General features: G+C 37.1%; 1 protein-coding gene across 48 annotated transcripts in view; it reads right to left on the bottom strand.

Moving 5' to 3' along the window:
• The window catches only part of QTMAN (queuosine-tRNA mannosyltransferase), a 425,074-nt gene that overhangs the window by 350,969 nt on the left and 50,466 nt on the right, over window positions 1-23,639 (bottom strand). For 6 of the 48 annotated variants that reach the window (XM_081581771.1, XM_081581725.1, XM_081581743.1 and 3 more), the window contains one exon: window positions 7,124-7,351. The exons of 37 other annotated variants lie outside the window; for them this stretch is intronic. The gene's annotated coding sequence lies outside the window, so the exon portion shown is untranslated. Of the gene's footprint in view, window positions 1-7,123; window positions 7,352-8,538; window positions 8,654-17,362; window positions 17,480-23,639 lie in introns of those variants that run through there. 5 more of the 48 variants (XM_081581728.1, XM_081581740.1, XM_081581774.1 and 2 more) reach the window with 3 other exon arrangements.

The raw sequence follows: 23,639 nt of genomic DNA, 5'->3' as shown, positions 1-23,639 counted from the left end.
TTAATAAAAGCAAGAGTTAAAATTGTTTCAGACTATTCTCAAAGAGAGAAAAAAGGTTTAAAGCAAAATGTGTACAAAATACATAAAAATAACATAGTATTCCAAAATTAAGAATAATGAGACCCTTGGGCATGATCAGAATATAACTGTTGGAAAAAAATATCCCTCCCACTCTCAGTAGACTATTACATCAGAGGCTTATTTCTTCAAATCTGGACAATGCAATAACCTTCTGTTTTCTCTTCCTTTAAATCCTTCTTCCTCCTATTCATCCTTCAGTTTTCACTGGCATTCCAGCCATCATGAATTTTAAGAAGTGATTTGCCGTGCTTTCCTTAACTCAGACCTAATTATGTCTCATTCAAACACAAAACTCTATTCTAATGTGGAATAAAGGCACACAGGTACTTAAATAGGTATGTGTGTGTGCACACACACATGCATGTGTGCCTGCACATTCACACACAAGTGTGCATGCACAAAGTACTAAGAGAGGATAAACCAGAGGTTGATTAATTTTGCCGACCATAAGTCAAGGAAGGTTTCATATAATTGATGGAGTCAGGTGAAACAGTACCTACAAAACAAATGCAAAGCTTCAGGCCTTTAGCATCCATTATCAAGCCTCAATCTACCCCATTTCAGCTGCTTCCTGTACTCTCCTCACATGGACCTATATATCCCCATTCTCTAAACACAGTGGACACCTTGCAGTCACCTGATCTCTGCCAGTCTCTCTGCCTTGAATCCCTTTTTCATCTTCTTCATCTTTAAAGTTTAAAAAAAGAAAAAAATACCCTTATATCCTTTATATCAAGACATTCTCCCTTCTACTTATTTTTCTTACATGGTTAAATCAAGGAATCAAAAGGCTTTGGACTTTGCAACTGTAAGCAGGAAGACAGTGTTAATTCCTACAAAAATTCTGAAGGAAAGTGATTTTTGATTTAAAATGTAATTATTCAGGCAACATTTTAATCAAGTGAGAAAACTGAATAAAGATATTTTTTTCTCATGTACCCTTTCTCTGAAAATTACAAGATATATACCACAAAAAATATAGGAATAAGACAAGAAAAATGAAACCAATATGAGATTCAGGAAAAGACAAAGGGAGTTTCTAGTTTAACAGCAAAAGAAAAGCACACAAGAACACATCTACATAATGAGATGGAAGGAGAATGGCAGTCTCCCAGAAACATATATTCAAGAAAAAAAATGGAAACAAATAAATTCCCTAATATGATTCACCTTATAGAAAATTAGATTAAGAAGCTCCTAGAAGCTCCTGAGAAAGAAATACTGAGTAACAAAGAAGCTAGATAAATGAAAAAACAAAGCATTACTAACTTCATGAAAAACAAAAAATCAAAGGCATATTTCTCATCAGAGTTCATTATAATACTTAGTTATAAATAATATCTGAAAAGTATAATAACGTAACACCAAAAACAAGTTAGCCAAAAGTTGTAATCTAACAATATTGTAATACGTTGAGAAAAGATGGAAGTATAATAATGAAAAATCCTCAAAGTCTGTACTATAAAGTCAACAAGCAACATCCAAAAGAAATGAATCAAAAGGTCACAATATGTATATAAGTAATTTAGCAATATAGAGATATATAATAATCAGAAGAAACAGATGAAAGGTTAAACATGGTTGCCTGTAGAGAAGCAGACTGGAAAGAGTGGGTAAGGCACAACTGAATTTCTTTTCTTTCTCAGACATGTGGCATGTAGGATTTTCCCCAACCATGGATCAAACCAATGCCTCCTGCATTGGGAGCAGAGCCGTAACTACTGGACTGCCAGGGAAGGCCCACAATCATATTTTCTAATAGGCTATTTACAACAATTAGATCTTTAGACTAGGTGACTGTATTACTTTGACAAAATAAGAACTTAAAAGAAAGAATCAATCATACTCACAGGAATAGTTTTGACAGTGTTTTTCATAAGAGTAAAAAGCAGAAACAATCTGAATGTTCAGTAACAGGTGACTGGTTAAATTGCTCAGTTGGTAAGTCATGTCTGACTCTTTGCAACCCCATCGACTGCAGCACTGCACTGGCAGGCAGGTTCTTTACTACTAGTGCCATCTTGGGCTTCTGGATACCATCCTCCCAAATGAGGAAATTTTAAAAATAACTTGTGCATTACTATTTTTAAAAAAAGTGGGGGGAGAGGGGAAATATTGATCGACTGGTTTTGAGAAGGATCATAAATCACCATATAAGTTCTCAAATTCATTGTTCTTATCAAATTGCTGTTTAGTTCCATCCCACATAGTATGTCTCTCTCAACGTGACTTCTGAAACTTTTTTCTTTTTTCTAAAGGCTTCAGGGAAGCAAGTTTAAACAGAGATCTTCAGGATTTCTTAATAGGTACACACTTATCATTCCAAAATGCCAGTTACTTAAGGATTTCATTAGTAGAACATCAGTTACCCAGAGTGTTACTATATTAAATAAGCTTAAAATAGGATTATTTGTCTTTATGGGAGTTTAAGATTTCCAAATTAACTAGAAATTTAAATATATTTGGTGGAGCAAATATGAAAAAACATTTCATAATGTTTGGCTTTTATTTAGAGCTAGTTTCGAAATGACTAATAAATGAAGCAGCATAAATTCTAGACACAGAACATTTCTGGGCAAAACCAGAAAACTCCAGTCACTCTAATATGCAAAAGATTCTTAACTCTTTCCTATAAAAAGGAGTAAATGTTCAGTATATTTGATTAAAAAAATAGTTATAAAAGGAATCTAATATTCCATTTTGGTGGGGCTATTTTCTCCATGAGATCAACTGCTACTTCTCAGCTGCTTTAGAATAGACTACATATGAGTAAGAGGAGCCACAAAGAACAGAATGTTATGAAGTAAAGAGCTATTTTATCCACCCTAACTCTATCCCCAGAGGACCAAGCAGTAGGGTGTAAGGACAAGGCAAATGGCCTTTTACACGGCAAAGTTAAACTATCTGTTTGTTGAGTGACAACTGTATGAAATAAAGAAGGTATTAAATTCTAATAACAAGACCAGGATCTGCAGATTTTTATTTCTTATATCATTTACCAACTTTTATAAACAAGGAGATAATAGTTTAACTGCTGCTGCTACTGCTGCTGCTGCTGCTAAGTCGCTTCAGTCGTGTCCGATTCTGTGCGACCCCATAGACGGCAGCCCACCAGGCTCTGCCGTCCCTGGGATTCTCCAGGCAAGAATACTGGAGTGGGTTGCCATTTCCTTCTCCAATGCATGAAAGGGAAAAGTGAAAGTGAAGTCGCTCAGTCGTGTCCGACTCTTAGCGACTCCATGGACTGCAGCCTACCAGGCTCCTCCATCCATGGGATTTTCCAAGAGTACTGGAGTGGGGTGCCATTGCCTTCTCCGATAGTTTAACTACTAAAGGATAGTTTACTCCACAAAATAATGTGTCATGAGTTGGTTTTATGTATTAAATTACACGCAATATAGATTTAAGTTATTACAGAGAGGAGGCAAGGCAGAAAACTTGAAACTCAAAATTTTAGGAATAATACCAAATGAAATTCATTTGAGCATCTCAAATTTTTTAATACAATAAAACATGTTCATTTTATAAAAAATCAATTTGCCATCAATTTTTCAAGAACATGTATCTTCTCCATTTAGCAAAACACACTACTAAGAACTCTAGAAAAAATTCTAGAAAATGCAAACCAGTTTACAATACAGAAAGGAGATCAGCAATTGCCTGGAAACTGAGATAGGTAGTGGGTGGGGTTGCTTTCAAGGGGACACAAGCGAACTTTCTGGGGTGACAGAAATGTTCCAAATCATATTATGGTCATAGTTACACAACTGTGTGCTTTTGCGAAAACTCATCACATTGCCCACTTAAAATGGGCACAGTTTATTGTAACTAAATAATACCTGAATAAAACTGATACATAAAATACATTCTTCATAGCTGATCACGGCTGACAATCATCACAATTCATAATGACGTTTATTGTAAATTCACAGTGTTTCTGACAAACAAGGATAAAGATACCATGAGTAAAAACTAGCTGAATGATATCGTTAGTTTATAGTCACCACTATAGCTTATTACTGAGCTTAATACACTCCCACCCACACTGTGCTTACCACATATTATTTTATATTACTGGTTAGGTTTTTTTCCTCCTGAATAGAACTCAAGCCAAAAAAAATGTGCCATGTATTTATCAGCATCCTCTAAAATCTAGCTCAGTTTGTATCACAAACTAAAGGGTTTACACATTGACTTACACCATGAAATACTTCAGGCAAGTGATTATCATTTCCTCCTAATGCTAAAAAAGCAAACAGCTTTCAAAAAAATATAAGAACAGGTATCTTGATCTCTCATACTGGACAGTTTTATTTTAGAAGATTAATCCAGACATTTTAATAACTGCATTTAAACTATTATTTCATAGTTTAAAAGTTAATTTCTTTAATGGGTATTAAAGAGTCAACAGAACATATAAAACAAGTTACTGTATAAGAGTATAATCTTTAAAGTAAAAATGTTACAATTTCTTTCTATTATAAGTGTTTCTAGTATACATAATTTTTACTAAAATGATTACAAATAACGTATCTATTTCTAAAAATAACATGATATATCATCTCACACTTAATAACAGAAATTGGTTAAAGATAATTTATCTCACAAATCTTAACAAAAAACATTTAAATATTTTACTAATTATTATTTTAAAAATTAATTACAGAGTAATCAAGCCAGAGTGGTACTGGCGAAAGAACAGACAAAAAGATCAAAGGAACAGAAAAGAGAGCCCAGAAATAGACCTGTACAAATACAGTCAACTGATCTTTGACAAAGCAACAAAGGCAACTCAGTGAAGAATAGTTTTTTTCTATAGATGCTGATGGAACAACTGGACCACTACAGGCAAAAAATGAATCTAGATATAGACATTATACCTGTCCCCTCAAAAATAACTCAAAATGGATCACAGGCTTACATGTAAAATGCAAAACTATAATACACTGAGAAAACAATACACAAGAAAATGCAGATGACCTTGGTTTGATCATGACTTTTTAGATACAACACCAAAGGCACAATGAGGGGGTGGGGAAGTGGAGGTGGGTGGCTGGAGGGAGGTTAGCTGGTAAACTGGATTTCACTAAAATTGAAAACTTCCACTCTGCAAAAGACCTGTCAAGAAAATAAAAAGACAATGCATAGACTGGGGAAAAATATTTGCAAAAAAAATCTGATAAAAGACTCATCCAAAATATACAAAAACAAAACATCCCTTAAAACTCAGCAATAAAGAAACAATTCAACTTTAAAGTGAGCAAAAGATCTGAACAGACACCTCATCAAAGGTGATATACAGATGGTAAATAAGCATATTAAAATGTTCAACATTATACGTTATTAGGGAATTATAAATTAATACACACCTATTAGAATGGCTAAAATCCAAAACAAATAATACCTGAAATACTGAAGAGTTGGTAGAGCAACAGGAACTCTCCTTCATCTGTAGCGGGACTACAAAATGGTACAGCCTCTTTTGGAGTAGTTTGGCAGCTTCTTACAAAACTAAAACTAAATATGCTCTTACCATATAATGCAGCAATCATGCCCCTTAGTACTTACACACACACACAAAAACCTTCACAAAAAGGCTTACAGCAGCTTTATTCAGACTGCCAAAACCTGGAAACAGCCAAGCTATCCTTCAAAAGGCAACTGGATAAACACACTGCGGTACTTCCAGGCAATGGAATACTATTCAGCACGAAAAAGCAATGAGTTATCAAGCCATGAAAATACATGGAATAGTCTTAAATGTATATTGCTGAGTAAAAGAAGCCAATGTGAAAAGACTACATACTGTATGATTGCAACTATAAGATATTCTAGAAAAGGCAACATTATTGAGATAATAAAAAAAATCAGTGGTTTGCCAGGGGCTCTATGGGAAAGAGAGAGGGAAGGATGAACAGGTGAATCACAGGGTATTTTTAGGGCAGTGAAGCTATTTTATATAAAAGGGCAAATATATGTTTCATTATACATTTTCCAAAATACTTAGAATGTCACAAAGAGTGAACCTTAACTTAAACCAATGACATTTGTTGATAATGATGGATCAGTGATGGTTCATGAATTGCAACCAATAACCACTCTGGTGGGGATTTGATGCTGTGGAGGTTAAGGAGGAGAGATCCTCTATAACTTCCACTCAATTCTTTTAAACCTAAAACTGCTCTAAAAATTAAAGTCATTATTTTTTAATTGATTGTATAATGAATCATTTTAAAATTAATTACATAAGAAAGTCCTTTACTTTTTAAAATCTAGATCTTGTGTGTGCAGTTTAACATTGAAATACAATGCAATGGCTCTCCTGCTCATAAACCAGAAGGACCCACCTTTTCTTTAAACCATGTCAGATCATTTCAAAAGTGATTTTCTCCAAGAGAGGTTTACGGTTTGTGGTTTTATGAGAAATTCAACAAGCTTCCCATATTGAGAAGCAGTTCTTATTGTCAAAATCTTAAGTTTTACAATGACATCTTCACTTTTACAATGATGGTTTCAAAAGATTATGTCCCCAATGCCAATAAAGAAACACATGAACCAAGCAGCTAACATTCACCAATATGTGTCGACTCTAGGATTTTACTGTATTATATGCATAGGATTTTACTGTATTATATACAATTGATTTCTTCACTTAATCTCTTCACATTTATTGCTTTCCTCTCCCCTGTATGATAAAATTAATGTTTAAGGGCCTCACAATTCAAAAAATAATAATAAGTAAGAATTAACAATATAAAAGCACATTAAATATAAAGCAAGTTTAATTCAGATACCTAACTTTTTAAAAAAAAAATTTTAATGTAACATTAAGATCTTTTATCACTAGCTTCTTAGTATTTTCACAAAGAAATCACCCATGGTCAAAATCCTTGGCCCTGATATTTTTAAAACTGACTAACAGTTGGATCATTTAGGAAATAATCAAAATGGGAATGTGGAAGATGGGGATAAAAGAAAAACAAATTCAGCAACCAAAGTTTAAGTCTGAGAAATGGTATAGTCTTAAACTCTTCATACATACGTGAAATGAAGAAAAAGAGAAGGTAGGAGTTATGCTGTTGTTGTTTAGTCATATCCGACTCTTTTGTGACCCCAGGGGTTGTACTCCACCAGGCTCCTCTGTCCATGAGATTTCCCAGGCAAGACTACTGCCATTTCCTTCTTCAGGGTATCTTCCCAATCCAGGAATAGAACCCATGTCTCCTACATTGGCAGGTGGATTCTTTACCACTGAGCCACCATGAAAGCCCTGTTATAAGTACAGAAAAAGCTTTTATCTAGGCAAGGTGATTAGGGGCAAATTATGTGAAATTGCCACAAGATGATTGATTAAGACATTAAAACCTTCTTGATAACAGATTTTTATTAAAGCTAAAATTAGCATTCAAAGGATTTAAACCAATGATTTTTCAGAAACTACCTATTATATGTGAAGTGACAGATGCCTGCCACCAATGGACTTACAGTCTCAATGCAAAGACACAACAGACACAAAAGAAATCATTAGTCAAGTGATAAGTTAGCGCTTGAGAGAAACATGAGAAAGAAAAATTATGGTTGACTGAGACATCTTTAGTCTGAATAATTTGGAAGAATGAGTTTCTATTACATGAGGTAGTAAAGAGAACCACACTTCGCAAGAAACATAAAACAATTTTATTTTGAAAGGGAATTTTGAGGTATTATTGTATCTAGTAAGCAGCTGGAGCTCAGGAGGAGTCAATGCCAAACTGCTAATCCAGAAATCATTAGAATAGGAGATGATGGATGATAACTAAATTTACTGTGGTAACCATTTCCTAATATATGTAAGCCAAGTCATTACGCTGTACACCTTAAATTTCTACAGTGCTACTTTTCAGATCTCAATAAAATTGAAAGAAAACCAAAAAATTAATAAAAATTAGACTAGAGGTGAAGATTAATGATAGGAATACATGGAATCCCTCAGAAAGATAAAACTAAGCCGGGGGAAAAAAACAAAAAACAAAAGGACTGAAGATGCATCTTGGGAAAAGCTCCAGATTTGAGGGGTAAGTAGCTAAAGAGGGGAAGGGGAAGGATAGACAGAGGAAGTTTAATAAAAGGGAGGATGAGAGGGAGGCACAGCGAGCAAGTGAGCCAGCAGTAGGAAGACCCTGTTACCCTAGTTGCTACTTCAGAAACAAACCAAAAAAAAAACAAAAGAACAAAAAATAATGAATACCTCATCATCAATGAAACAAAGACACAGCTACAACCACAAACCACAAACTATTTTTTAAAAAAGAAAGAAAAATCCACCGAATTATGTGATATCTGGAATCAAATGAGCAATGCTGACAGCCAAACCACACCCCCTCAGATCTCAGGCAGCATAAAGATTTCCCCAAAGATGGAACAGTTCTAAACCCCATTCAAGGAAACTGATTAAAACAATAATGTTTAAGCATCTACCTAGGAGAAAACAAGAGATGTTTCTCTAGAACTTCATGGTCATACCACAGAAGGAGAGAGGAACCATCAACATGTTTTTATCATCAGCTTCCTAGCGGAGATTGTATGTGCCAAATGGGAGGAAAAAAGACAGGAAGGAGTTATCACCAAGCCGCCCCTATGACTCATAGGATCTCAAAGTCACAGTGACCTTCACGGCATTGCAAACTGAGGTCAGACATATGCAGAAGGCAAAGGAGCCATCTTGGGTGAAGAAGTGTTTCAGTTAAAAAAATCCGGATGGAAGTGCAAACTGATGTCATTTATCCTCTCTCCCTACTACTGAATATTTGCATCTAACCTCATACATTTATTCAGGCAATATCTGTTTTTAAAGGAGTAGAGCCCATTCAAAAATGAGTACAAACCAGAAAGGAACTAGCAAAGAATTTACACTGAGGACTGGAGTGAAGGGACATAAGCAACTGGTAGATGAAAAAAGATACTGTCTTGGGAGACAGAGAGAAAACTCACAAATAATTTTCCACAGCTTAAATTATAAAGAATATGAGCTACTTCAAAGTAAAGGGCTCAAAGAAAAGTATGAAATATCTAAGAGAAGATAAGACAATTAAAAGAGATAAAAAAGCAAATTGGCAAGCTAAAGAAGCTGGAGATTAAGAAAATGTATATTTATATATATGTATGTATATATGTGTGTGTGTGTGTGTGTGTGTATGTCACAAAAGAAGCATCAAAAACCAGAACACTTAATACTGAAAGTCAGGAAAACAGACAATGGGCTTGCAAAAAAAAGCACACAAAATGGAAACTTTTGAAAGCTATATAAAAGATAAAATGAGATGATCAATATAGAAGATATCAATAAAAGAGATTCAGCCAATACACACTTGACATTTTTGAAAAAGAAAACAGAACAAATGAAACAAAAATGCAGGATAATAAAGAAAACTTTCTCTTTAGGGAGGGTGGAAATAAATGCTTAAAAAAATAAAATGTTCCAAAAAAAATAATTCAAACAATTAATACTAAGACATATCCTCATGAGGTTACAGAATTTAAGAAAGATAAAACAATAAATATAAATTATGTCAGTATAAAGGCAGAAAAAACAAGAGTGGCCTAGACTTTTCTATAGCAGTATTCACTACTATCTGGAGATGATAGTGCAATGTCTTCAGAGTTTTAAGGGAAAGATGTAACATCCAATTATGTGATGCACAACCAAACTGTCCGTAAAGCACAAAAGAAACCTACACTTTAAAGCATTCAACTACTCAAGAAATTCAGCAACCATGAGCTCTTCTCAAAAATATACATACACAAATAAGTAGATACATAAATAGATATAGATAGGCTTCAGTTCAGTTCAGTCGCTCAGTCGTGTCTGACTCTTTGCGACCCCATGGACTGCAGCACGCCAGGCCTCCCTGTCCATCACCAACTCCCGCTGTTTACTCAAACTCATGTCCATTGAGTTGGTGATGCCATCCAACCATCTCATCCTCTGTTTTCCCCTTCTCCTCCCACCTTCAATCTTTCCCAGCATCAAGGTCTTTTCAAATGAGTCAGTTCTTTGCTTCAGGTGGCCAAAGTATTGGAGTTTCAGCTCCAGCATCAGACCTTCCAATGAATATTCAGGACTGATTTCCTTTAGGATGGACTGGCTGGATCACCTTGCAGTCCAAGGAACTCTCAAGAGTCTCCTCCAACACTACAGTTCAAAAGCATCAATTCTTCAGCTCAGCTTTCTTTATGTCCACTTCTCACATCTATACATGACTACTGGAAAAACCCTAGCTTTGACTAAACAGACCTTTGTCTGCAAAGTAATGTCTCTGCTTTTTAATGTGCTGTCTAGGTTGGTCATAACTTTTCTTCCAAGGAGCAAGCATCTTTTCATCTCATGGCTGCAGTCACCATCTGCAGTGATTTTGGAGCCCAAAAAATAAAGTCTCTCACTGTTTCCACTGTTTCCCCATCTATCTGCCATGAAATGATGGGACCAGATACTATGATCTTAGTTTTCTGAATGTTGAGTTTTAAGCCAACTTTTTCACTCTCCTCTTTCACTTTCATCAAGAGGCTCTTTAGTTCTTCTTTGCTTTCTGCCATAAGGGTGGTGTCATCCGCATATCTGAGATTATTGATGTTTCTCCCAGCAATCTTGATTCCAGCTTGTGCTTCATCCAGTCCAGCATTTCTCATGATGTACTCTGCATAGATACGCTTAGATATAACCCCCCCCAAAAAAAAACAAAACACCTGATAACCAAATTCAGTGAGCCAAGAAATGAATCAAAATAAAGAATTAAAGAAGGGAGACAAGGAGATACATATTGATATAAAGAGACTAAATTTATTTTCACAGAATGGAGACAGAGCTAGTTCTTTGTCCTGTGAATGGATGGGTCCAGAGAGGAGTCAAATTCAAAGCATGATTAAAATACAAAGCTGCATTAACGCTGTCTCCCATCACCAAGAGCTTCCTTGATAGTTCAGTTGGTAAAGAATCCACCTGCAATGCAGAAGACCCCGGATCGATTCCTGGGTCGGGAAGATCTGTTGGAGAAGGGATAGGCTACTCACTCCAGCATTTTCAGGCTTGCCTTGCAGCTCCGCTGGTAAAGAATCTGCCTGCAACGCGGGAGACCTGGGTTCCAATCCCTGGGTTGGGAAGATCCTCTGGAGAAAGGAACAGTTACCCACCCCCATATTCTGGCCTGGAGAATTCCATCACCAAGTACAAGAAAAGGAGAATAAAAAGGTACAACGTATGCTAACAGGAGAAAACTAGGGAAAATTGTTTCAACACGTACCCCAAAGAAACTGGGTTCTTCCACTTCTGGTCTTTGAGAAACGGAAGTGCAGTCAGCAATCTCAGCAAGTATAGCAGAATTAGCATGCGCGACAGCCTCAGGATGCCCTGGGAGATGCTCATGGACCTCTGCTTTTATAGAACCAATTGGGTAAAGTATTGACTCTTTCTGAGAGAAGACTCTACACGTGGACATCACCAGATGGTCAACACCGAAATCAGATTGATTATATTCTTTGCAGCCAAAGATGGAAAAGCTCTATACAGTCAGCAAAAACAAAACCGGGAGCAGACGGTGGGTCGGATCATGAACTGACATCACCAGATGGTCAACACCGAAATCAGATAGATTATATTCTTTGCAGCCAAAGATGGAGAAGCTCTAAACAGTCAGCAAAAACAAGACCAGGAGCAGACTGTGGCTCGGATGATGAACTGCTTATTGCCAAATTCAGACTTAAATTGAAGAAAGTAGGGAAAACCACTAGACCATTCAGGTATGCTATGCTATGCTATGCTATGCTAAGTCGCTTCAGTCGTGTCCGACTCTGTGCGACCCCATAGACGGCAGCTCACCAGGCTCCGCCGTCCCTAGGATTCTCCAGGCAAGAATACTGGAGTGGGTTGCCATTTCTTTCTCCAGTGCATGAAAGGGAAAAGTGAAAGTGAAGTCGCTCAGTCGTGTCCAACTCTTAGCGACCCCATGGACTGTAGCCTACCAGGCTCCTCCGTCCATGGGATTTTCCAGGCAAGAGCACTGGAGTGGGGTGCCATTGCCTTCTCCGCCATTCAGGTATGACCTAGATCAAATCCCTTATGAGTATACAGTGGAAGTGACAAATAGATTTAAGGGACTAGACCTGATACACAGAGTGCCTGATGAACTATGGACAGAGGTTCGTGACATTGTACAGGAGACAGCGATCAAGAAAATCCCCATGGAAAAGAAATGCAAAAAAGCAAAATGGCTGTCTGAGGAGGCCTTACAGATAGCTGGGAAGAGAAGAGAAGCGAAAAGCAAAGGAGAAAAGGAAAGATATTCCCATCTGAATGCAGAGTTCCAAAGAATAGCAAGGAGAGATAAGAAAGCCTTCCTCAGTGATCAGTGCAAAGAAATAGAGGAAAACAACAGATTGGGAAAGACTAGAGATCTCTTCAAGAAAATTAGAGATACCAAAGGAACACTTCATGCAAAGATAGGCTCGATAAAGGACAGAAATGGTATGGACCTAACAGAAGCAGAAGATATTAAGAAGAGGTGGCAAGAATACACAGAAGAACTGTACAAAAAAGATCTTCACGACCCAGATAATCACAATGGTGTGATCACTCACCTAGAGCCAGACATCCTGGAATGTGAAGTCAAGTGGGCCTTAGAAAGCAGCACTACGAACAAAGCTAGTGGAGGTGATGGAATTCCAGTTGAGCTATTTCAAATCCTCAAAGGTGATGCTGTGAAAGTGCTGCACTCGATATGCCAGCAGATTTGGAAAACTCAGCAGTGGCCACAGGACTGGAAGAGGTCAGTTTTCGTTTCAATCCCAAAGAAAGGCAATGTCAAAGAATGCTCAAACTACCACACAATTGCACTCATCTCACATGCTAGTAAAGTAATGCTCAAAATTCTCCAAGCCAGGCTTCAGCAATACGTGAACCGTGAACTTTCAGATGTTCAAGCTGGTTTTAGAAAAGGCAGAGGAACCAGAGATCAAATTGCCAATATCCGCTGGATCATCGAAAAAGCAACAGAGTTCCAGAAAAACATCTATTTCTGCTTTATTGACTATGCCAAAGCTTTTGACTGTGTGGATCACAATAAACTGTGGAAAATTCTGAAAGAGATGGGAATACCAGACCATCTGACCTGTCTCTTGAGAAACCTGTATGCAGGTCAGGAAGCAACAGTTAGAACTGGACATGGAACAACAGACTGGTTCCAAATAGGAAAAGGAGTAAGTCAAGGCTGTATATTGTCACCCTGCTTATTTAACTTCTATGCAGAGTACATCATGAGAAACGCTGGGCTGGAAGAAACACAAGCTGGAATCAAGATTGCCGGGAGAAATATCAATAACCTCAGATATGCGGATGACACCACCCTTATGGCAGAAAGTGAAAAAGAACTAAAGAGCCTCTTGATGAAGGTGAAAGAGGAGAGTGAAGAAGTTGGCTTAAAGCTCAACGTTCAGAAAACTAAGATCATGGCATCTGGTCTCATCACTTCATGGGAAATAGATGGGGAAACAGTGGAAACAGTGTCAGACTTTATTTTTGGGGGCTCCAAAATCACTGCTAATGGTGATTGCAGCCATGAAATTAAAAGACGCTTACTCCTTGGAAGGAAGGTTATGACCAACCTAGATAGCATATTTAAAAGCAGAGACATTAGTTTGCCAACAAAAGTCCATCTAGTCAAGACTATAGATTTTCTAGTAGTCATGTATGGATGTGAGAGTTGGACGGTGAAGAAAGCTGAGCGCCGCAGAATTGATGCTTTTGAACTGTGGTGTTGGAGAAGACTCTTGAGAGTCCCTTGGACTGCAAGGAGATCCAATCAATCCATCCTAAAAGAGATCAATCCTGGGTGTTCATTGGAAGGTCTGATGTTGAAGCTGAAACTCCAATACTTTGGCCACCTCATGCGAAGGGTTGACTCATTGGAAAAGACCCTAATGCTGGGTAGGATTGGGGGCGGGAGGAGAAGGGGATGACAGAGGATGAGATGGTTGGATGGCATAACCGACTCGATGGACATGGGTTTGGGTAGACTCCGGGAGTTGGTGATGGACAGAGAGGCCTGGCATGCTGCAATTCATGAGATCGCAAAGAGGCGGACATGACTGAGCGGACTGAACTGAACTGAGATTAGGATTCCCAGGTGGTTCAGTGGTAAAAAACAAAATCCTTCTGCAGGAGATGTAGGACACACTGGTTCGATCCCTGGGTTAGGAAGATCTCCTGGAGGAGGAAATGACAGCCCACTCTAGTATTCTTGCCTGGAAAACTTCATGGACAGAGGAGCCTAGTGGGCTACAATCCATGGGATTGCAAAAAGTTGTACACAACTTAGCAACTAAACAACAATAACTTTTCAAGTCATCGGGCATTCCAGGGTTTTATTTATCAGGCACAAATAATCAATATTTTTAAAATACACAACTTAAAGAAAATATAATAACAAAGGGCAATATAAGGGTTGGGGAAGGTTATTATGAAATCATGTGTGTGAAGCTTTTGAAAACATAAAGCACTACAGAATTTAAAGAATCTTTCATTCAATGAAAAATAAATCAAAATAAACATTAGAGAAGCCATCAGTTACTCCTCATTTCCTACTTAGTGAATTCTAAACCACTTAGATTTTCAAAACCAATTGCATTCTGACCCCAGGCTGCCTGTATAGTTGATTTCCTATTAGGAGTTCTTTTCCTCAATAGCACTGAACCGACAGGTATTCTTTTAGTCCAATGTATGCTTTTCTGAGTTCATAGTTCTGCTTCTATTTTCCTCCCTAATGGCATGCACCACCTTAACTAACTGTAGCATTAAATTCTATTTATTATGCTAGGGTTGTGTCATATGCCATTAATGTATTGTATGAACTTTTAAAGTGACCTTAACATTGAATTTCAACTTCAATTTCATATAGTCTATTTTTATATAGTTTTTACTGCTTGACCTACACATCAAATTCTTTTTAAAAATAAATAAATAAATAAAAGGAAGGAAGAAAGAAGGAAAAACAGGAAAGAAGAAGGAAGGAATAAGAAAACACTTACATTTCAAGGACTACACTTCAAGCAAACTAATATTTTATAATCAAGTTGCATGTGTCAAAACCTGAATTTACTCTATAGGATTCAGTTTCTCCATCTACTGACCAAAGAAATATATTCTTAAAAAAACAAAAAGTGGTACTTATTTAGGGATATCAGTTAGAGAGAGTGGAATTTTCCCAAGGCAATCTGCTGTATTAAAAAGGAAAAGAGGAGGTAGTAAGCACTGAATACTTTTAAATATAAAACTAAGACTAAATAACTGTGAAAATCAGTTACAATAGAATGCAAGTGTTATACAACTTGATAAGGTACAAATTTAATATAAGTAATAAAAATTAGGAGGCAGGAAAAGGGAAATATGTTAATTTATTACTTTTCATTGCAGGAAATAAACTGATATAGTAATATATAGTTAATATTTATATATAATATAATGATCCTGATCTGTAACCATTTTTCATAATTTCTTTCTACTTTAGTGAAATCACTTAGCTATTTCTTATGTAAAGGATCACTTAACTCCTTTTTACTATACCATACTGTTACTATAACTCCTTTTGTTTTTAATTTCTTTTACTTCTGTTAAAATCATGGAGAAGGAAAATGGCAACCCACTCCAGCATTCTTGCCTGGAAAATCTCATGGACAGAGGAGACTAGCAGGCTACAGTCTATGTGAAAGTAGCATGTAGGATGATCATGCCATTAAAATTTTTCTCTTATTTCTCCATCTATAAATGTATAAGTGTATGTGGGGGGGGGTATGTGTGCATAAAAGGAAAAAAAGTCTTAAACATTCCAAATTATAATAACTATTTATTTATAGATTTTTTTAATGTATTCATCCTTATTTTTTATAGTGAGTTCTTATATACTGAGTACCTAAACATTTCATATAAATTTGTATTTTAAGAACTTTATCATAGAAATCATGACTCTGACTCAGAAAATCATACATGCCCCCACATATTTCTGTATTCATACAGTTATTTACTGTTAATTTATTCAATCAGTAACTGTCTAGTACCCACTATGTAGAAGACTTGAGATTGTCTTAAACATCTTATGTGCCATCACATACATGAGGAAGTCTGTCCTGGATAATTATAAAACAAATATAAAGCATGCCGTGTTCTAGCAAAAGGCACTGATCATATGAAATTTAAAACCTGAAAGAATAAGCATAACACAGACACCCCTAACAAAATTTTAATTCACTCTTAGTGGATTTTTGTGGGGCAATATAGACAACACGGGATTAAAAAAAAATTCATCTTAATTACAACCAACCTTTAATTAAACAAAAAAGAAACTGTAAATAAATAAAAATGCCATCTCAACACAGTGGTTTATAGTTTGAGCCTTTCCACTTAGAAAAGGGATTATACTTCCCAGGCTAGGAAACACTATCCTCTTTCACTCTGTATTCTTAGTATCCAACAACTTCTACCTCAGGACATTCCCTGGAGTTACCTCCCTCTGTACCACCTACTCGTCTAATGCACTTTTTGGCATAAAGGGGAAATTCTAATGGCTTCTTAGCATATTTTCCCCCATGAACACATTTAATCAAATGCATTGGTTCTAATTTCTCATCTCACAACGGTGTTGTTCTTTTTAAAAAACAATCCAAAAGAATTTAACTGGACAAGCAAAGTGACAGAAATCACCAGATTATAGTGAACTATTTACCAGAAACAATCTAAATTCCAAGGGGGTAGGTGTAATATTTTAACAAAAACGATCACTGGAAAAACCTAAAAGAAGGAACAAATTCAAAAACACGCACACTAGTTCACATCCTTGGTTTACATCTGGTTTTGCTCTGAAATGGGGAAAGCCCAGGTAACAACTCTTTGAAAAGGTTACATAAAACTTCCCCTGGTTGCTTTTTGAAACCCACATATATAATGACATTTGTTGGCTGAGTCTTCACATGTGCCTTGCAAAAAAAAAACTGGTAAACAATTGCAAAGATGATGCAAACTGCAGGTATGTAAAAGGAAATGCTAAAAAGTATACTATTTATACAGTGTTGAAAGCTCTTAGGGACATGATTCAAAAGTATTTTTAAATAATTCTTTGAAACTTAAAGTAAGTGCATCTAGCACCAAAACACAGATTTTATAAATATGAATGATGAACTGTATATAAGTTATGAATTGCATATATCTTACCACTTTGAAAAAATGTTTTACTTGAAGACAAATAATGTGATTATGCATCACCTTCTTTTTATTTTTTGTCCCATGATTCTTCATACCAACACAGAAGAATTTGGGGGCGGGGGGGACTGAAGTTCATCCATTCCAGTACCTCTGATACAAGCACACAGAATTTTCTCTCTACAACAAGAGTTAAGAGTAGAGACAGAAAAGGAAGAAAGAAGGCACATTAACAAGATGGAAAATGAGGCTTAGGTAGAAGCAAGAATGAGACACGTGGGTTTATAATCTGGTGCTATTCTCCCACAGAATGGAAATGGGAATGATGACATAAGATACATATATTAAAGGTCACAAATATGAGCCACAAGCCATGGTTAGAAAATGTGAGATTACTTAGTGAGTCAGACACTACCACCCAGTTCGGGCACGAACAATCACCTCCTGCCACAGACAATGGGGGACGGCTGCTGGACTTCCCCTCATTAGAAAGTCAGGTGTGGTACCTGCTGTTACAGTTGCTATTCTTGGCTTTGGCTGAGAGCTCTAACAGTGAAGCATAATTGAAAGAGCGAGGTCACTGTAGCTATGTAGACCTGGGCTTATACCCCACATCTTTTAGTTCTACTTGCAAGATTGTTTCACCCCCGTGCGCCTCAGTTTGCTCATTGCAAAATGTGGGTAACAGTTCACAGGACTGTAGCAATCAAGAGCTGAGGTGATAAGTGCACCTGTACAGTGCTTGGCATTGTACAGAAGTTCAATACATGAACTCCTTTCCCTATGTCCCTCTCTTGTTGTTTCTTGCATAACACAGATCTAAAACATTCAACACTTCCAAGCACTAACAAGAAAAGATGCTAAAATTAAGTTTTTAAACAGTGGTTTTGGAAATTACACATTGATGTTTGAGGGTCCCTTCCATCCTATGGAATACCTCTCTCAGTCAAATAGGGCACCAGTGTAGTATGGTGCAAAGGTGGTGGGAACAGCCATGACGTCTGGGTTCTGGCCATGGCTCTACTAGTTATGTTGTCGCAAATTACAGCAGCCCTGGATTTCTGTTTCCTCATGTAGAAAACATAGGTACTGAACTAGATTAACTTCTGGCTCTAAAATAGCATCCTATTGGCTAAGTATTGCTTTAAATTCAACTGGGCTAGGTATAAAACACAAAAGACTAAGTATCAGCTCCATCTAAATATAAGGAACTGGCAAACTGCTTAGTGAGAAGAGACAAATACATGATAATTAATTAATAAGACAGCTATTCATATATATAAGAACCATAATAAAAACATTATATAATAATATAAAAAAGAACTATTATAATAAGGTAAAAAGCAACACCTGCCTTAAAAACTGGGGGATAAGAGAGAACATTGTGGAAATAGCTTGAATTATGAAGCACAATGAAAGTCAGAAGCAGAATTTAAGCTCTCAAGCATCTCATGTTGAAACTGCAGATAATATTACCTAATATTTATCTGTCAAAACATAAAGGGTCTAAATAAGATCTCTTAAAAATCTTAAGATCTCTTAAGGAGAGCCATTATCAAACACTCCACAGTGAGATATTAACTACTTGATACAGATAACAACGAAAATTTTTAAACTGAAAAGACAACATGGGGAGAAAAAAAGAATTCACAGAAGAAAGAACTGAATTGAGAGGACTCTGAAATTCAAACTCTTTAGTATGGCACCCAAGACCCTTCACAATCTGGTCCTAATCTTCTAGCCTCATCTCCAATATCCCACCACCATAAATCTCACTTGGCTTCAGCTTACTATTCACTATTTCCTAATTTTAGCCCCAAACAACTGAAAATAAGAAAACGTGATTTAAGATAAATGTGGTATAAGATAAATCAAAGCAGAAATATGAAAATTCCTGTTTCCCCAGCTCTTAAAACTTCTCTGCAATGTGACAGAATGTCTCAACCTACCTAAAAGGAGAAAGCACCAAACAGAATGTGGAGGAAAGGGAAGGACTGGTCAGCAAAGGAATCAGAAAAGCCTTCTAGGCAGATGTTCACAAGATCAAACCAAACCACAGGAAAGGAAGTTTTGGCCGAGTTGACTAGAATAATCTGGTTTCCTTGGCAATGCTCTTCTTAGAGTGGGTAAGAGAGCCTTAAGCTAACTCAGCTGAGAGATACTTCTTCAAACAAATATTTCTCCAGGTTCTCTTGCCATGCTCAATAGGTGGTCTGTGGCAACACGGTTCCCATATATCTTGCCAGAAGAGAGTGCTCTGGTCAGAAATGCTGGGTCAACCTGACGGCTGTATTTCTCAATCATCAATTGACCTCCATATTAACAACTTGGCTTCCCAAGAAGCCTGCCTATAGGGAGACAATGAACTGATCTGCCAAAATAAGCAATCCCATCTGCTTGACAGTTGTATTTCTCATTGGAAATTAGTAAATTGACAAACATATACACACATACAGATATGTGTATACCAGTTTCTAATGTACGGCTAATGTGGCCCTGCTCCTGAGAGAGGGTCACTCTCAACAGGCCCACCATACCAGGTGTCTGAGAGTATAAGGTCAAACAACAGACCCAGACCAATGATTCCATGAAGGGAAAGGCCATCACTTGAGACCCACTGGCAACAACACACGCCGCTGCATAGCCCTGCAACTTTTAATGTTTACACTCCAACATATGGCATATATCCTTGTGATTTTATCCTTCTATTCATAAAATATTTCCTCTTTCCACAAAGCCTGGCTCCCTCTCCTTCTCCACCTGGAGAACTGCCCCTCCTCCATTAAGGTTACAGCGCAAATGTCAGCTCCTCAGTCCCATCTTTCCCAACAACTCAGGTAAAATTAATCACATCCTCTTGAGTGCTGCCATAGCAATCCATGCATACCTCCCTCTGCTAAGGCTCTCAGATCCCAGTGGGAAATCCAGTCTAGCTGGCTCCATTACCTACTCATCTCCCCAACAAGGCCCAGGCACTCATCTATACTAGCAACTGCTATCACAGCATCATGTATGCTGTGAGTGCTTACTAAATGTTAGAAGGAAGAAAAGGTAAAGAGCTGGCTATGGATAAGCAAAGAAGAGGAAGTAAAATTATTCCGTTGTTGTTGTTCGGTAGCTGTTATATCCAACTCTGCAATACCATGGACTGCAGCACGCCAGGCATCCCTGTCCTTCACCATCTCCCAGAGCTTGCTCAGACTCATGTCTATTGTGTCAGTGATGCCATCCTTCTACACAGGTAGTAAACAGCATGAATTAAAGTGACAAAATGAGACTAGATACGGTCTGTGTGAAATGAGAACAAGGTAAAGATTAGAGGAATCACTGAGGAGAGTTCTGACAAAAATAAACAGAAAAGAAACTTACAAACAAATCATTTAGAGTCCAGAAAGGTTGATAAAGAGGTACAAATGGAGTTAAGTAAGCAAAAGGAAACCACAGTAAGGTCTTAGAAGAGTAACATTAAGAATTTGATACTTGGCACAATGTCGCTGTAAAAAGAACCAGAAGTGGGAGTCAGAGTTTGAATCTTCACCCCCACCTTGACATCATCACACAAAATGACTAGCAGGTTATTGTAAGCCTCAATGTATTTATCTATAAAATAGGGATACAATATCTACCTTGCACAGTAGTTCTGAGGATTAAATAATATTATATAGCACAGTGATTGAGACACTGTATCAATCTCTAATAGCTGCTACCTTGACTGATTTTACAGACATCAACCTAGCATAGAAAGCAAAGTGAATTAAAGGAGAAAATTGGAAGGTGAAAGATTATTAATAGGAAGTCACAACAGTCACTAGATTTGGGCACAGGGACAGACTTAAAATCACATTAGCTTGGCTTCAGTAATAGCTCTTACCTTAACCAACAATGGTATTTCTGACAAGTCACTTCTCTCAGGACATGTTTCCTGAACTGCAAATTGGGATAATAAATCCACCCTTCCTATTTCATAAATGCATTATGTTGGCTTATTTTAAATTTTTAAAAAATACATTTGGAAGTGTTTCACACTCTATAAAGTACTTTAGGGAAGATGAAGGAACGAAGAGGCCAGGGTAAATTTAAGAAATATTTTCAAGAAAGACTTGAGCACATCAGCGACACTGGGAGATAAGGGACACCAAATGTAAAATGTCAAAGCGTTAAGAGAATACCTTTTGTAAAAGAAACTCAGAAATTCAGAGAAGAGAGTCTGAAGGAGATAACTCAAGAAAGATCTGTTTTGAGGCAAAAGGACAACTACCTGAAAACAGAGGAAAGTGCAAGACTAGAGTTTGGGTGATGGCCAATGATCTGAAATGGAGCTCTGAGAACTGCCAGCAATATCCATCCCAGTGAGAGTTACGAGAAATGATGACACAGTGCAAAGCAAGAAGAACTAAAGAGATAAGATTCAAAATGCAAACAGTAAATACCTAGCAAAGGACAAGGACAAAACCCACCCCACAAAGAAAAGGCAGGTATTACCGTAAGAAGTGTAGACAGCAGAGAATTTAAAGCAAATATCCAAAATAGAGTGGTCATGTAACTGAAAAACTGAGGTCATATGGCATTATAAGTCAAGGAGATTGAGAACTGACGGAAAAAATCTACAGTTGGCTAGAATGTGGTCACCAGTGACCTTCAAGAGTGTAATTCTAGTATAGAGGTGGGACCAAAGCCAGGCTGCAAGGAGTTAATCATAATTCAACGATCCTCTCATGAAAAAGCAGTTGCCAATAAACTGAAGGTGAAATTCACAGATAAGAGAAAAGCACATTTAATAATTGAAAGGGGACAAACTTTATCTCAAGAAAGCTTCTTAGGATTTTTAACACTTCCACAGGAGAAAGAAGACTTTAGTTTTTCAAAATCTCCCAAAAGACATATATATAAGTAGCAAAACACATGGAAGTTAGATTTTAGTGCAACTAAAGAACAACAAAAAACAAGACTTAGCCCTAATAGTGTTTAAGTTTTGATTACAATTAATATGCATACCCTAAATAAGGCATTTTGGTAACTAAGTTATATTAACTACTACAGGAAAGTCATAGTATCCTGTTCTGACTACAGTCCACTGGGAAAGAGCACTAAATCAGAAGCCAGGAGCCCTAATTTTAGTGCAGCCCTGAAGTGAAAGTGAAAGTCGCTCAGTCCTGTCAGACTCTTTTGTGACCCTATGGACAATACAGTCCATGGAATTCTCCAGGCCAGAATACAAGAGTGGGTAGCCTTTCCCTTCTCCAGGGGATCTTCCCAACCCGGGGATCAAATCCAGGTTTCCTGCACTGCAGGTGGATTCTTTACCAGCTGAACCACCAGGGAAGCCTACAGGACAGTCATAGTATCGTGTTCTGACTACAGTCCACTGGGAAAGAGCACTAAACCCGAAGTCAGGAGCCCTAATTTTAGTGCAGCCCTGCCCATGAACAAACAATTTAACTATTATGCCACTCAGTTTTCCACATTTAGTAAAGAGAAATCTCACCTACCCCCCCTTATTTCCAAAACTGTTGTGATGATAAAATGAAACAGCATATGTCAGAAATATAAATAATTACATTTGTGCATAATGATAACTATACACATATACACACAGAGCTTCACAAATATAAGGCTACAATCCATTAATCATTATTTTATAGTACAGGTGGATTATTTCAATTAATCCATATACTATCTTTATTCTGAACAAATTTTATATTACTAATGTAATCCTACTTCATTATTTCAATTATTATCTGAACTTAAATAAACATACTTAGTAGTAAGTGTCAGTAAAGTGAAATGTTGATTATTCAATCAGTTATGTCTTCTACATTGTTCATAAGGCATTTTACCCAAGAAAAAAATCGTAATAATTAAATTCAAATCAGATAGAATATATTTCTTAGCTGCTCTTTTAAAAGATCTGGTGGGAGAGGTTTAAATAAATGATAAATTTAAGATTATTACTATTTCATTTAGTAAAACTCAGTTTCTCTTAAAACATATTACAACTACTCAATATTTTTTCTTCCTATATGTCTCAAATCACCACCAATAAATGTACACCTCTACCAAGTACTGTTCCCCTGCTGGAGAAGACTCTTGAGAGTTCCTTGGACAGCAAGGACGTCAAACCAGTCAATCCTAAAGGAAATCTACCCTGAGTATTCACTGGGAGGGCTGATGTTGAAGCTGAAGCTCCAATACTTGGGCCACACGATGGAAAAAGCCAACTCACTGGAAAAGACTCTGATTCAGGGAAAGACGGAGGTCAGGAGGAGAAAGGGGCAGCAGAGGATGAGATGGTTGGATGGCATCACTGATTCAAAGGACATGAATCTGAGCAAACTAAAGG

Source organism: Giraffa tippelskirchi, chromosome 3 (genome assembly GCF_054371585.1).
Source record: "Giraffa tippelskirchi isolate mGirTip1 chromosome 3, T2T-mGirTip1v1.2.pri, whole genome shotgun sequence".
In the NCBI taxonomy this organism is placed as follows: Eukaryota; Metazoa; Chordata; class Mammalia; order Artiodactyla; family Giraffidae; genus Giraffa; species Giraffa tippelskirchi.
Note: the sequence above shows the minus strand (reverse complement) of the source record. Positions and strands in the feature narration are given on the sequence as shown.